The sequence below is a fragment of the Vulpes lagopus genome, chromosome 10 (genome assembly GCF_018345385.1).
Source record: "Vulpes lagopus strain Blue_001 chromosome 10, ASM1834538v1, whole genome shotgun sequence".
Taxonomy (NCBI): domain Eukaryota; kingdom Metazoa; phylum Chordata; class Mammalia; order Carnivora; family Canidae; genus Vulpes; species Vulpes lagopus.
The window spans coordinates 34,483,192-34,495,807 of NC_054833.1; the positions used below are offsets into that span (position 1 = coordinate 34,483,192).

At 38.1% G+C, this 12,616-nt stretch overlaps 1 protein-coding gene across 4 annotated transcripts in view; it reads right to left on the reverse strand.

The window, feature by feature from the left end:
* The window catches only part of FAM118B (family with sequence similarity 118 member B), a 46,363-nt gene that overhangs the window by 25,021 nt on the left and 8,726 nt on the right, over positions 1-12,616 (reverse strand). Inside the window, exons 1-2 of one of the 4 annotated variants that reach the window (XM_041773108.1) lie at positions 11,769-12,454; positions 7,353-7,517 (exon numbers count right to left, since the gene is read on the reverse strand). The exons of 2 other annotated variants lie outside the window; for them this stretch is intronic. The gene's annotated coding sequence lies outside the window, so the exon portion shown is untranslated. Of the gene's footprint in view, positions 1-7,352; positions 7,518-11,768; positions 12,455-12,616 lie in introns of those variants that run through there. One more of the 4 variants, XM_041773107.1, reaches the window with a different exon arrangement.

Genomic DNA, 12,616 nt, shown 5'->3' on the forward strand with positions numbered 1-12,616 from the left:
TACTCCTTGTTGCTGAACAACTATGTCCTCACAGGCAGTGAGGCATGTGTCCCTAGCTGATCAGAGTGGACTCGGAGACACTGTGATAAATGGGAAAGGTATTATCAAGCAAAGATCCATGAAAAATGGCCAGTTATGTTCAGGTGATGGGATAACTAGCAAAAGTAAAAGAATTACATGGATTAGAATGAAAATCCCAATGAGAAGTTTTAATTGCTCAAAATTTTAGCGAACTTGCTAACTCTAAGGATCATTAATTCGAAAATAGCAATATTTTGAATAGTGTGTATACAGACATACACACATATACAACAAAAGACAATACATAGTATCAGAGTCGTGGGTGTTTTATTATCCTTTCATCATCAATGTTTAAAAATAACTGGGGTTGCCTAGGTGGCTCAGTTGGTTAAGCATCTGACTCTTGTTTTCAGCTCAGGTTGTGATCTCAGAGTCTTGATCTCATGGGTCATGGGACTGAGTCCTGAGTCGAGCTCTATGCTCAGCAGGGAGTCTGCTTGAGGTTCTCTCCCTCTGCCCCTTGCCTCACACATCCCCTCTCTCTAAATAAATAAATCTTTAGAAATAACTGAATCACTACTGGTTATTCAGGTTTACAATTTTAATAGACATTTTTTTTCTTTATGTAAACATCTTCTAACGTTTGCTGAAAATAATTTTTCTGGTAAATAGAAAGGTTCAGTTCCTTACCCCAATTACTGCTTCACACATAATGGAATTCTTTGATATCATTATCATTAGGAAAACAGGAATCTCAAAAATCATAAAGTTAGGAAGTAGGCCATCTACCTGGTCAAATCTTTGATTCCGTTGGTGAGAAAGCTGGGGCTCAGAGAAGGCACATGAATTACTTAACTCGGTAAGTTGTGCCTTAATAACCAATGGAGATTTCAGTTACACATACATGTTCTTAAAGATACAGTCTATTAATTAGCTTAAAAGACAGTATATACTCTTGGGCTCTAAACCCAAATTACTGAGCCAGAATCTCAAGAATCTTCAGGAAATTCTTATGATGAGGCAAAAAAGAAACACCCAAATGAAATACAATTTTTCTGCAATCCAGTTATTCTGTTAAATGTAGGATATTTAACATAGGCATACCATCTGCCATCCTCCTTTCATTTAAGTCTATACATTATTTATTACAGTCAACACCATTCCAGTTTGCTAAGAGTTAATCCATTAAAACATTAAAATATTTCCATTAAGTTTTAATCTATGTGAAGTCATTTCCTAAAGTCTAGTTTATGCTCTAGATTGGCGTGGTAGAAGAGTGGTTACTTCTCCCATATATGGGACAAGCCCTGAGCTTGGGAATAGTTTTTAAAAATATGCAATAAAAATCGTGCATGCTTCTGTTCTTTCCTTAAATATGGTTCTATAAAGCCATCATCTGAACAAATTACACCCACCCATGAAAAAAATACTCCGTATTAAGAGAGATTAATCTTTAAGTATAAAGGTTAGTAATTTAATGTACACCAAGTTTTGAAGATGGACATCTTCAGAATTCAATGCTCGGTTCAGCTACTAAACCAGAGTTTTAACAAACTCTTAGTGTTTACCACATGCCAAACCCAATTTACAATACTATCTCATGTAATCCCTATAACCTTGTGAAATACCATTATACCCTACTTTAGGGATGAGAAAACTGAAGGACCGAAAGGCTAGGTGCCATAATTCAAACCAAGGCAGTCTGCCTCCCAAGACCATAGTCTGAACCATTCTATTTATTACAACCTAAAAATGTTCTCCAAGTATTGGCATCTCACCTTTCTGTTTGTTTTAATCTGTAGGCCAAAAGTATCAAAAAAAGATCCCACATTCCAGACAGATGCACTTGAAATAATTCTGTGCAATGCTTAACAGCTGCTACATGACCAGGCACTCTGCTGATGTAATCATGGCACTCACCTAAATTCAGAAACTGAATAAAACAGCTTTTTCTGGTGACAAGTGCTATTTGCTCTATACCCCCTACCAACCACTAATCTACCTAGACTGATCCTATCACTCCTGGAAAATATGCCAGGCCACTTTTGCTGGATTCTAACAGATGGTAAATTCTTAATGTCTACACCTGAATACTAACTAATAAGCTTCTTGTTCTTTTTTTTTTTTTTTTTTAACAGAGTCAACGATTCTGAAGGTCTGTTCATTCTACATAACTTGAGAGAATTAAATATGGCCAACAACTCTCAACAAGTTGTTACGGCAATGTTTTGAGTCCTCTTACTTAATAAGACTGAATAAGAAATTCAGTATCACCACATTATATTTGATTATATACACATCCTGTTTTGTAACAGGATAACATCTTTACTTCAGGCTAATGGATGCTTCATATGCTACAGTCTTATATATACACCCCAGTGGCATCAAAGCATAAACCATATCTTATTTCTTCTAGAGTACTGTTTCAGAAAAAAAAATCCACTTTAGTGTTTACCCTAAACAACATCCAGTTACTTATAAAAAAAATTCCACACCGATTGTGAAAATCTTACAAAGAATTCCTAACAAGCATCAACTAGTTCACACGTTAATTTCTTCATGTGATCACTATTCGAGGTTTTCATTTCAGTGGGACTTGCTCTGTGGGAATAGCAGAGGTGGGAAAAACTTTTCTGCCACAAGAAGACAAAGGCAATTATCTGTGGCAGTGTCTTTGTTCCTACAATTAGTGCTAAAGTAACCAAAAAAAAAAAAAAAAATCCCTCAAGACCAAGAGAGTTCAGCACAATAAAAGTCAGATATTTGGTAAGTTCTGAGAAAAGTAAGAGCAGCCTCATTAAATTTTTTAAGGCCCAAGTCTGCATATAAGATAGGACACTTATACTTTGAAACTTGTCAGCCTGGCAGGAAATAGAATGCTTCCATCTGGTGAATGAAAGGGAAAAAAATCAAGGCAAGCATTCTGGGAAAAATCCATTAAGAAACACGAAAAAAGGACAAGCGGGAAGGGGGTGGTTATAGGACTGAAATTAAATCCATAAACCAGAGAACTTATGCCTCTGAAAACATTAACAAATCGCAGTAGCTCTTGCTTTCCTGGCATCTTGGTGCTGCAATGATAGCAAAATCGAGTTCCTTTTCCCACTCAAGTATCAAGAGTGAGGTCACCCTGTGCTTCCAGTATGTGGTGTTCAGCTCAAACAACTGCAGGCCACAAGGAATTCAGGATAATACATTTTGGATATGGGTAGATGGAATAAATCAAAAGGAGAAAAGTTCTGATGATGGCATTTTTGCCTGGAAATAAAAAATCTACAAATGATTAGCTTGAGGAGGCCTTTCTTGACTTAAAAGATCAGTTGTATTTACAGCAAGTTTTCCCCTATTCTATTAAAAATAAATAAATAATGGGTGGCTCAGTCAGTTAAGCATCTGCCTGTGGCTCAGGTCATGATCTCAAGGTCCTGGGGTCAAGCCCAGGGTTGTGCTCCCTCTTCAGCGGGGGGTCTGCGTCTGTCTCCCTCTGCACACCCCCTTGCTTGTGCTCTCTTTTGCTCTTGCTCTCTCTCCCCTAAATAAATAAATAAATAAATAAATAAATAAATAAATAAATAAATAAATAAATAAAATCTTAAAAAAAAAATCCAAAATGGTATCATAATGTACCCAACATGGGGGGGGGGGGGGCTGTGACTGGAATAAAGACTGGCTTATTTCTCTGGCATAAACACATCAAAGGGTTAACTTCATTTTTTAAAGAAAAAAGAGAGTCATCCTCTGACTTGGAAGAAACCAAAAATCCCTCTAGTTGTGGCTTTTGGACTAATTCCAACACATCTGGTTTTCAGCAGCTATGGGGGAGGGAGAAAGGAAGAGATATCCAGCATAAATACTACAAAAGCAAACTCAACAAACTTGTTGACAATTAACAAACCAAATATTTTACTCAGATAGTTGATGAATTCAGTTCTATAATGTAGACTGCACCCTTTCTGATCAGTGTATAAATCAAATTTTCCATTTTCTTCCTACACACACACACACACACACACACACACACACACACACACACACGAAACTGATATACAGGAATTACATCTACATGTTGCTAGGGCTGGATTCTTCTGTGTACCCAAGACTTGACGCATTTCCTCTACCTTTGGTTAACTCAGTTTGCTCTTCTACATCTTAATTTTATGCGCCTGACATCCTCTATCTTCTGTCAGGTAACATCAGCATCACACTTACTTCCTGAAAATCAGCTGTAACGTAGTCACTGGTAAAATGCCACATTGATACTACTCTTGATATTTTATTAACAAACACCGATGCATATACAAGAAGTATACAAATGACCTCATCAGAGGTAGGTTTCTGAAAGACTTTAAAGAATGAGAAGTTTACCCCAGATTCTAGAAAGTATTTTAATTCAAGTCCTAAGATCAACCACATCAGTATTTTGGGCTAAAGAGCTCAGATGTTGTTTATAGCAGTTATTTTCAATTATAAAACCAAAGTAACACATAATGTGTAGGAACAAAACTGATTTAAGAAGGAAAAGCAGGATGCCTGGGTGGTTGAGTGTCTGCCTTCGGCTCAGAGTGTGATCCCAGAGTCCCGGGATTGAGTCCCATATCATGCTCCAAAGGAAGGTTGCTTCTCTGTCTATGGCTCTGTCTCAGTCTATCAAATAAATAAAATCTTAAAAAAAAAAAAAAAAAAAAAAAAAAGAAGGAATAGCATTACATCCACATTATGATTTCATTTGAATTAGAAGTTGGTGACTAAGATGATGTTACCATGCAAAGAATGATAACTTCCTTTCTTTGTCCCTGCTTTCCCTCCTGTGAAGCTTCTGAAAAAGGTATACCCTGAAACAATGACACATGTTGCTAAGGAGGGACACTTTTTTTTTCTTTTCTTTTTTTCTTTTTTGGAGGGACACTTTTTAATATCTTCCATGTATCAAGTAGTACAATCATACAATTTCATCCCAAATGACACAGGGTATTCATTGAAAATGAGATTAAATACATCTTCAAGGGCACAATTTTATGTTCTAGGGAGTCCTTGAAAACTAAATCCCTCCTCGGAAGACAGTGTGGGTTATGTATGGCAATACTGCCAAGGGCTTACTTTTCATGCCAAAAGAGTACACACAATACTGCTACATACAAATGCAGATTCATCCAAGTTTGGGCAATCCCAAAAGATCTCATCACTATGGAGAATCTATAAATTAAAATTTGACAAGGCTTAAAGAAGGGCAGACTTTTCTGCCATAACAAAAATAAAAATGTTATTAAGAATATCCTAGTTTCCACCCCTTTTCACTTTCTTGACGATTTCTGACTCAAACAGTACTGAGTTTGACAATTTTGAAAAAGTTATATTTTGACAGCATAAAGCTTGGCAAATGTTATGATTAAAGACCCTAAGTGTACCTGAATGTTAACAGTGATTAAGTGAATACAGGTCAATCTGAGGTGAAACACCTCAGAGGTCCAGACATTGTGGTCATGGAATCCAACAGCATTAAACAACAAAACCAGGACAGAATATAAGTTACAAAGTAAATTTGTTTTGCAACTATTCTTAGAGTTAACTAAAAGGAAAATAAAATGTTCTTCAACATTAAAATAAAAGAGATCACTCAAGTCCAATTTATCCATTACTTTCAAGTTCATGTTCAGGTACATAGTTACCTTAAACAGAAATAACAGATAAAAAAAATAAGGCAATAGACACCATCTTAGGTTCTTCATTATGCTTAAAACTCAGTTATCAGGGACACCTGGGTGGCATCTATCTTTGGCTCAGGTCAGAGTCCTGCATCAGGCTCCCTATAGGGAGCCTGCTTCTCCCTCTGCCTATGTCTCTGCCTCTCTCTGTTTTTCATTAATAAATAAATAAAATCTTAAGAAAAAACACAAAAAACTCAGTTATCAGAATACCCAATGAGTGACATAACAAACTTGCTTTGAGTGTATCCAATTTCTTTTAATCTTGTCCTATAACAGCTATTATGTCTACTAAACGTAAGGTTCTTAAACTTCCCACTTAGAGAATGGCAATGGAGGGATGCCTGCATGGCTCAGTCAGTTAAATGACTGACTCCTGACTTCAGCTCAAGTAGTGTTCTTGGGGTCGTGGGATTGAGCCTTGCACTGGGCTCTGCACTCCACGGAGGGTCCTCCTGGGATTGTCTCTCTCCCTCTGCACCTCCCAACCACTCTCTTGCTTGAGCTCTTTCTCTAATAAATAAATCTTAAAAAGGAAAAAAAAAAAAAAAAAGAATGGAACTAGAGGCTTAAAGGTGTGACAGTATTTCCTTTAAAAGAAAAAGAAGGTAAAAAAAAAAAAAAAAAGAAGGTAAACTACTAAATTTTGGGGTGATTCACATGTAGTCCTATCTGGAAGAAGAGAAAAAGCCCTGCAATGTTTTCAGAGAAGAAAGTACAGTTGACCCTTGAACAACATGGGAGTTAGGGGCACCAACCCCCTCCATGAGGTCAAAAATTCACATAAAACTTTTGACTCCCCCCTAAATTACTATTGACCATAAGCCTTACTAGTAACACAGTTAACACATATTTTCTATGTTATATGTATTATGTACTATATTCCTTTAATAAAAGCTAAAGAAAATAAAATGTTAAGAAAATCATAAGAGAAACTACATTTTTTTAAAAATTTTTATTTATTTATTCAGAGAGAGGCAAGACATAGGCAGAGGGAAAAACAGGTTCCCTGCAGGGAGCCTGATGTGGGACTCGATCCCAGGATCACAGTATGAGTCAAAGGCAGGCAGGTGCTCAACCACTGAGCCACCCAGGTGTCCCCATATGTGGAATTTAAAAAACAAAACAAAGAAGCAAGGGGCGGCGGGGAGACAAACCAAGAGGCAAACTTTTTTTTTTTTTTAAGTAAGCTTCATGCCCAATGTGGAGTCCAGCTGGGGGCTTGAACTTACAACCCTGAGAGTAAGACCTGAGCTAAGATCAAAAGCCAGATGCTTAACCAACTGAGTCAACCAGGCAGGCACCCCACAAGATTCTTACATATATTTTTTAAAGATTTTATTTATTTGACAGAGAGAGAAAGAGCACAAGCAGGGGTAGTGGCAGCCAGAGGGGAAGGGAGAAGCAGACTCCCTGCTGAGCAAGGAGCCCAATGTGGGGCTAGATCTCAGGACGCTGGGATACTATGACCTGAGTGAAGGCAGACACTTAACTGAATGAGTCACCCAGGTGCCCCACCCCAACAGACTCTTAACTATAGAGAACTAACTGATGGCATGCAGAGGGGAGCTGGTGGGGGGGTGGGGGAAGGAGGTAAAATAGGCGATGAGGATTAAAGAGTATACTTACATGCTGAAAAAAAAAACTGCATATAAGTCGACCCATGCAGTTCAAAATTGTATTATTCAAAGTTCAACTGCAGAATGTCCTGCTTCGGAAACTCAAAGATCCATGCTTCTAAGCATTTTCTTTAGTGGTCTTACTTAAGGAACTTCAATCTCGTGGAAAACTAGGCTAGAAACAATGAACAGCAATTCACAGATAGGACTCAAATGTAAAAAACCAACCACGACAAACTGGGAAAGAAACCAATGAGAAAGAAGTTTAAGAAACTATAAAAAGATACTCTATGAAAAATAAAATTCAGAAACATAGGAAAAGATTATGGCAAGTATGGCTGGAATAACTCCAGGGATCACACTGGATAAATCGGTTCTTTATAAAGTACTCTGTGCATCTGAAACAAAGGACACTGAATCATACACCAGTGTAATACATCTGATATGCAACACTCTCCTAGACTGTCATTGATTAGGACTTTATGAATATAGTGTGATGTTTAGACTGGAAACTTAAGAAACACAAGGAAAACTTCACAGAGCCAAACAAAAACCAAAAACAAACCACAAAAAACAAAAACCCTAGAAAATCAGACTACCTAATTAAAAATGTTGAAGACTTCGAACTACTGAGCTTGAAAGAAATAAGGAAGGGAAGTAAACCAAACCTGCTCGTAAAGGGCAGTTTCCCCCTGACCAAGCCCGATCCTCAACACTATCAATCACTGCTCCTCTTAGAGACCAGTACATTTGGCACCCTTGCCATCTTTTGCTATAAAACAAAGGTTTTGGCTTTCAACCTGGAGATCTGTAAACTGGAATGGTAAAATTTCAGCTTTACTAAATGCTAGGTCTCAAGAGCACGTGCTCCAACATAATTTCCTATTCATAGAAAAAATATTTTTGAATGTTTAGCTGCTCTATGAAATAAACTTAAATTTTGTGTTACTTTGGAATTACCTAATTCAAGACATGAGTCTAGGTGTTCATCAATTACCATCTACAGAACATTCACAGGATGGAAATTCTTGACCTATTTTTCACGTATTTTGGCTTATGAACTTTTTTGAAATTGAGAAACTCGTACCTAGAAAGCCAAGAAACTCTGTGCCTCCCCTGGACACACTAGCCTCCTTCCTGGTACTCAAACAGGCCTGGTATACTCTGGCCTAGGAGCTTTTCTCTGTGTTGCTTGGTTCTTCTAATCTGGTATTCTCTTCCCAAGGTTCAAGTTTTTGCTCAAATCATATTTTCTCAATCATGCTACCCCAACCACCCTACTAAAATCTGCAACCTCTCCACTTAATGCATTAACTGCTCTACTTTTTAAAGACAGATACATCATTCATTCATTCAATCATTCATTCATGGCGAGTGCACAAGCAGGGGGAGAGGCAGAGGGAGGATGAAAGAATCGCAAGCAGACTCTGCACTGAGCACAGAGCCTGATGCAGGGCTCAATCCCAAAACCCTGCGATCACAACCTGGGCCAAAACCAAGAGCCATCTGCTCAACCGCCTGAGCCACCAGGCTCCCCTAACTGCTTTACTTTTTATTTCAAAGCCCACACCACTCTCTAACATACTAATTATATTTATCATTAGTATAAATACAGTATTTATATTTATTATTTGTCATCTCTCTCCTTCCACTGGGAAAGTAAGCTCTTCACAGACAGCAATCTTTGTTTAGTTCACAATATATCCCAAGATCCTAGAACTGTACCTGGCACATGGTAGACATTCAGATACTGACTGAATGAACTCCCTCAAATGCAAAATGCTGCTCCTGATTAGAATTACAAGAAAGAATTTCCTGTATTACAGACAAAGCATTTTAAAATAAATACCCCATTAAATGCTTTTAATGTAGCAAAACCCACAAAAAACCATTTCTTTTTTAAATGGAACATATGGGAAAAGCCACATTCCTGTGAACATTGTGTGCACAGTAAATCAACATTCAGACTATTATTTTTCAGATATGGCAATGATCGTAACAGTGAGTGATGGTAATCTGATTCTAGCAGGCAAAAGAAAGATTTCAGGCTTAATGCTTTAATAAGACTATCCTCTGACATTAATTGAACATTCATATATATAAATTTTATTTTTGTAACTCGGATTTCTGACATCTAAGATGTAAATTGATTCTTAGAGTGGATTCTAAAGGCAAGAACTCTTTCTGGCAAATGACTCAAACACATCAGTATTTCAGGCTAAGAAATCCGTTTCTGTATTTTATATATTAAATCTATTTTCTTTACACATGACTAGAGAAGAAGAAAAGCTTATGTAGTGGCAAAAGGGATTTCAAAACACAAATTGGATTAAGTCACAGTTTAAAACCACTCAATGGCTTCTCACTGTGGTTAATAAAATTAAAATCCTCACATCATGGCTGCAAGACTCAGCTTGATCTGACACCTGCAGTCCTCTTTATAACATCCCATCCACCCCAGCCCTCATTCACCAGGCTCTAGAGCCACACAGGACACACACACCTTAATGGCTCACACATAGAACATGGCTTAGGGTGGTATATTCTACAAGTATTTCTGCCTCCCTGCCATCCTTGAAGCCTCAGCTTACATATTTACCTTAGGGACTCATGTTATCCATCCGCCTCAACCCCATTTATACTTCAGCTCCTTATCTGCATCTCTTACACTTGCAATGTATGGCCTCTCCCATAGGAATAAAAGCTCTTTTAGGACAAGTCAAGTACAGTCTTATTTAGCATCCTATCCCCAGCCCCTAGCACAATCTCTGTTATATAGTTAAGCATCTATACAGCACAGTGGATGCTCAAATACTTGCTCAATGAGTATGTACCCACTATGAGTTAATTTGAGGTCTAAGAGGGACACCTGGGAGGCTCAGTGGTTAAGCGTCTGCCTTGGGCTCTGGGTGTGATCCTGGAGTTCCAGGATCCAGTCCCCCATGGGGATCCCCGCAGGGAGCCTGCTTCTCCCTCTGCCTATGTCTCTGCCTCTCTACCTCTCTGTGTCTCTCATGAATAAATAAATAAAATCTTAAAAAAAAAATCTGAGGTCTAAAAGATCAACTGATACCTTTTTATAAGCTGTAAAAACAAGATGAATGGGCAAAGTTGTAGTCTTGTATCTTTCATGCCAAGCAAATGCATTCTGGGACTCATCCCCACTACCCACTTGCTTATACTACTCAGCACTACACATAAAAATTCTCACCTGCTTTGGAAATCTTCATCTTTTGGTTTTCTCCTTCACCACATGAAAAGAAACTAAGATTACATAGTGCTTTTGTGAAAAGCCTATAGATTTGTTTTATAAAACAAAGCTATATACCCTTAATTCTGTCCACTTCTATTCCATAGTTTTCCTAAGGCCTGATCATGACTACATTCTGTACATGCTTACAGAGTTTAAAATGATAGGGATTGGGGATGCCTGGGTGGCTCAGTGGTTGAGCACCGGCCTTTGGCTCAGGTTGTGATCCGGGTTCATGGGATCAAGTCCCACATTGGGCTCCCCGCATGGAGCCTGCCTCTCCCTCTGCCTGTGTCTCTGCTTCTGTGTGTGTGTGTCTCTCATGAATGAATGAATGAATAAATAAATAAATAAATCTTTAATAAAATAAAATAAGACAAAATGGTAGAGATTGTATTAGTCCCAAATTGTTGAATTTTCACATTCAAATGACCATTAAGAAAAAAAAATGACCATTAAGGGCCAGGTACTACAGTAACTATATTCCTATTACCACACCACTTCATGTCCAACAAACACTATATTGTATCTATGATCTAGGCACCGTCGTCTACACTTTACAAATGTTTACTCTTCTATGAAGTAGCCACTATTATCATCATACACCACATATATCATAGATAATGGAATTGAGGCACAGAGATGTTAAAAAATTTGCTACAGGTCACACAGCTATTGACACACTAGCTATTAACACATTTAGAGGCTGACTCTGGAGTACATGTTGTGAAGACACAATGCAATAGTATCTCACCAAAGATGACTAAGATCATACCCTGAAGGGCCATACCCTTGAAGGGTCTCCACCTTTTAGGGGAAATAAGGTGAAATAGAACCGTAAACAAATATTTATAACACATTTATGCTAAGTTTAACATACAAGGTACAGGAAAGATGAATTTTTTTTTTTTTTTCTTTTTATGATAGTCACAGAGAGAGAGAGAGAGAGGCAGAGACACAGGCGGAGGAAGAAGCAGGCTCCATGCACCAGGAGCCTGACGTGGGATTCGATCCCGGGTCTCCAGGATCGCGCCCTGGGCCAAAGGCAGGCGCCAAACCGCTGCGCCACCCAGGGATCCCGGAAAGATGAATTATTATGCTCAAGGAAGATCAAGAAAAGCTTTATGGGAGATAGATACCACCATGGCAAAATTAAGTAAAATAATGAGTATTTACCGTCCTTTAGGTCTTGGAAGCATCTGACACTGAACTCTGTTCTCTTCCGGATATCGTATTTTTCTGATTTTCCTCCCGTCCCTCTAGGGGAAGCTCTTTTCCCTTTGTCCAGTCCCCCAAAACTGAGAGTACTAAAGAAACAGCTTTAGGCTCTCCGTCCAATCACTTTACATATTTCCTCTCCTCCCCCTCCAGCTACTCCAATGACTTAAAATACCAACTAAATGCTAATGACTCCCATATCTCAATTTTTAGCTCCAGGCTCTCCTGTGTTTCAGACCCAGGAGATACCTAGATTATACAGCCCTTCACAACCCAAAGGTACTTTCAGACATACTTCAAGCTTAAAGGTCAAAAAACAGTTCGACAATCTGTTCCTTATCATCTGTTGTGAGGTTTTTGACTGGCAGAAATAATCTCTGGGTCACAGGGTTATAGATGATTATTTCCCTTTCTCGGTTTCAAGCACCAACACAAGTATTTACTGATTTTGAAAGAAGGGTCATATACTTTAGGAATGTACTTGTAAGTCAATTTCAATAATCCTTAAAAGCAAGCGAATGATGGATGAAAGGCAACTCAGGAAAGTGGTTTAAGCTTTGTAACCTTAATCTAGCTTGATGTTCTTTACAGGATATTTGTTTTTTTTTTTTTTCCTAATAAAAATTAACTGAAAAATATTCTCTTTGATCTGGAAATGAACTGAGAGATAAAAGCATTATTTCGACCTGAACCAAGAATCTGAGAGCTAAACAAACAAAAAGAGGCAGGATCTGCCACAGAGGCCACCCCACCAACTAGAAAGATCAGGCTAAATTAGAAGAAACCGGTTTAAAGGCACTGCTTTT